The sequence below is a fragment of the Sorghum bicolor genome, chromosome 10 (genome assembly GCF_000003195.3).
Source record: "Sorghum bicolor cultivar BTx623 chromosome 10, Sorghum_bicolor_NCBIv3, whole genome shotgun sequence".
NCBI lineage: Eukaryota > Viridiplantae > Streptophyta > Magnoliopsida > Poales > Poaceae > Sorghum > Sorghum bicolor.
Window position 1 is genome coordinate 48,999,535 of NC_012879.2, and position 3,929 is coordinate 49,003,463.

Genomic DNA, 3,929 nt, shown 5'->3' on the forward strand with positions numbered 1-3,929 from the left:
ATTGCGTTTTGATTCTACAAATTTCAAACCAAAACGTTGGAGCCATGTCTTGTCAATTGGTGTTAAAAGGGGCAATTCAATTTGTTTTCTCTCTTCCTTTGCAAGGACTTACATACTAAATAAATGAAAAAAATGAAAGACTAAACGACTGAATTGGGTGTACAACTGAAATAAAAATATGCATAGGATCTAAGCCTTAAATTATAGGTTGTAGCTTGTGAGCTAGAAGAGGATGGTACAGCCCAGTTGGGGAGAAACACATCATATCATTTAACTGTTAGTTAGTTCATCTTCTCATAAAACTAACAATAAGATGTGAATATGTGACATAATTTTTCTCTTTTTTTTGTGTAGATCCTTATAGTAGGTAATAAAAAGGGTAACATTATAGCCTTTCCTTTTCCTAAAATATTGGTACTGCATGCCAGTGGTCTGATGCAAGAGAAGATGCTTCCATGTGATTGTTTCAAAGGGCTCATGGCATTTCTAGTGTCACAAGTGTTCATATAAAAGATTTGATTTCTGATCATACTGAAATTCGCACTTAATTTCCAGAACAATATTATTATTCATATTATCAAATTCATGCGTAGTCTGATATATGCTCCTCATCCTTACATGTTTTAGACTGGGGGATGGTTGCATTTGCTTTTTTTCAAGTATGAAAGACATGTGCAAAATATCGTTTTTTTTAATGAGGCAAGTAAAAGAAATGGGCACCTTTCAATCAATCTACACTAATCTTGCATCTGAGAGCCAATTGAGTAGTTCCTATACGGCTATGCATTAGGTTTTACCTCCACAGATTTTATCATTAGGGACCCTGGAGAATGAAACGAAGGTAATAGAACACATGTAGCATATGAATTGGCCTTTCAGAATCAACAGTTCAGCTAATCAGTAGTTTCAAACTTTTATATCTTCATTACAGATGGCTCAAGTGTCCTGTGGAGGCTGGCAGAGACTTTTTTATATTTTCTTATTATCTTGGGAAAATCCACGAATATCAGAACTGTTTTGCATTTCTAAAGGTTTGACTTCTAAATTTCTTTACTTATGTTTCGTGGATTTGTTTTCCCAGCTAATGTTCTAGTGAAAGTCGCAGCTGCCCTCGGCTGCTCAATGCTGGACGAGTGGCCAGTCAACTCCGACCCCTCCTGTTCCCATTGTGCCAACCTAGCACCAGGTAAATTCAATCCCCTCAAATTTGCTGGATTTGTCAAATTGCTTTATTTGTTTTAAGAAAAATCTGTGAATTAAGATAACTTTTATCATTCAGTTGAATTAGGTAGGCTAAACGTGATTACCATTGGATTATATATTATCCCTCCATATAGTTAAATGACATGATATTGTATCTCTCCACAAAATCTAGAATCCATTTATTGAAGTTTAGTCTTAGAATATCCTGAACATGGAGCTTGAAGTTTTGACAAAAAATGCTCTGCGAGGATTTCTTCATTTTAGTCTTCTTTGAGCTCCTATAGCACCTAGTGTTCCCTCACCACTCTATCTTTTGATTCATCATACTGTTACTCCATTAGTGATGTAGGTGGCAACATTTTTCTGAAAATTAGATGAAAGTTGAGCTGTGTGTGGTTTATATTTCCCATGGAATGGGATTTAGGTTTTGTTTGTCACATCTTTTCACATTGTCATATTGAGTTACCTATGCTTCACACTTTTTAATCCGTCATGTCTATCGTATGATTTACGCGACCATGGAAATAGTTATCAAGTTAATTACATGATTGGAGGAATTTTGTGTCAACACTCAACAGTTACAAGAGTCATCCTTTACACCTTTACCATGTTCTGTTTCATTGATCATATGTTACTAGATCTATTTGTAAGCTGTTTTTTTATTTTGCTGCTGGTCATTGAATCTTTATAGTTCATGTTTATCCGGTCTAATTGTATTTTGAAGGTTTATGCTCTCCAAAATATCTAAATGTTAGTTCGATAATCTTTGTCCTTATAATATCTGATCTAAAAATGGAATCATTGTTTTGTTAGACTTCTAAAAATAGCAAAATTTCCATCTTCTACAATGATCAGTGGTTGGGTCTTGGTTTACTTATTGAGTTTTATAAAGCTTGGTAGTCTTCAGACTGCTTTACCAATGATCCAGGGGAAAAAGTAGTTACCATGCATTCATGGTTGTCAAGTAGGAAAACAAAAGCTAACTAATTATGCTAGTGAACTATAGCAAAACAAACTATAAAGGTTTTTTTATTAAAATTAACACAAGGAAAAGCCACTAGCACTAGCAGGCATTAGAAACATATGTGCGCCCAGCGTTCTTGCTGTATGGAAGATTTTTACTGTTTTCCTTATTTGTGTTTCTTCAATTTGTAGTACCCTAATGCTACTCATGACATATTTGAACTTACCCTCTATTTTTGTTTTTTATGCTCTGTTTTTGGACATGCAGGACCTAGTGACTGCCACTTTTTGGCTGCATACACATTGAATGCCGAACTTGCCTTACTTGGATGGAGTCGTTCGATCCATTAGGTACCCTTTGAGCCAATATTTAGCCAAGACATTTGAGATTCCATTTCCTGAATGTGGAAAGTATGCAAGTTATTTATTTCTCAGTATAATGTTGTTTTCAATCATTTAATATGCTGTTTTCAGAGTTATGTTTTTGCAGAATCTATACAGGTGTCTTCAACCTTAATGTCTTACACGTGCTGTACGGATTAGGACAAATTCCACCTATAGGTGTTCATTGCATCTAAAGTTTACTTTGTGGAATTCATTCTTAAAAATTGTAACTGAACAGATCAAGGATACATCCTATAAAATAGAGTCATATTTTATTATATAATAATTGGACGAATGAATACATTTACAATACTACCTGTTTATCTTATAGATTCATCATTAGTAAAGAGTAATCCCTATCCAATTTGCAGCAGTTTACCTTTCTGTGGTTTTAATCATGTGATTTTGTTTGCTTAGATCCTTACACATCTATTTGCTTCGGTATCCTACATTGATAGTCCTTCACATGTAATGTGAAAACATTTTCCATATTTAAATAGCTATGCTTGATTTAGTATAGAAAGGTACTTTTTAATTCCAGCTTTTTTCCAACGAGCATATATGACATGTGTTCCCTCTTGTAGGTCAGTCATACAAGTTTGGTGAGAAAAATAGGCGGCTTAGTGGCTGAGAGGATGGAGGAGATTGGTCGTGGAAGAATGAGGCAGGTAAGTGTAGTGGAGGACGCACGGCAGCCCTCCCTCAACCAGAAATCAGCCACACGAGCAGGCGACATGATATAGTGGACAAGCAGAGAACGCTTGGATGTTTGTGACATCACAACTTCCTTGTGAGAATTATTCATGTGTCCGGCTCCCTCATCCAGAGAGGTGTCCTCATTGTGACCAAGCTGTGGAATTCATAAACCATCTTGTGCTTTCTTGCCTCTTTGCTAGAGATGTTCGGTTCAGGTTATTCCAAAGAGTACCTATAGATTCTTTGTGACAATGATAATGAACCAAATGGTACTCTCTGTGTCGTAAATATTGCAAGAACATTGTCTCCCTGGACCGATTCACAATTCTAGTAAGACTGTTGTCAAATAATATTTTCTTAAAAATAAATATTTGATATCATGTCATATAATAAAGATATTAGGATTGCCATGCATCCTTGGAGGTAGCAGAAAAAAAGATCCTTAACGAAATTATGTCCATGTAGGGAAAAGAAGATTGTGCAAAAAAAAACCCAAAAACACAAATAGGTCGGAAATATTGTGAGCAGGCAAAAAAAGATCAGCTAGAAATATTGGGACCAGACAATATGTACGGAAGAAAAAAAAAATCAGCCCACACACATAGGCGCGAGTACGCAACAGGCAAGGATTTTTTTTTTTTTGACAAGCATCGCTGCCCTGCTAGGCGGGGGCCTGCGAGCGC

At 35.9% G+C, this 3,929-nt stretch overlaps 1 long non-coding RNA gene across 2 annotated transcripts; it reads left to right on the forward strand.

The window, feature by feature from the left end:
* Positions 322-3,554, forward strand: LOC110431414. Of its 2 annotated transcripts, XR_002448909.1 has the most exons (5): positions 322-1,031; positions 1,106-1,186; positions 2,435-2,517; positions 2,641-2,727; positions 3,135-3,554. It is a non-coding gene; the product is annotated as an uncharacterized LOC110431414 (long non-coding RNA). The 2 variants fall into 2 exon arrangements; XR_002448908.1 differs by lacking the exon at positions 2,641-2,727 and having other exon boundaries at positions 323-1,031.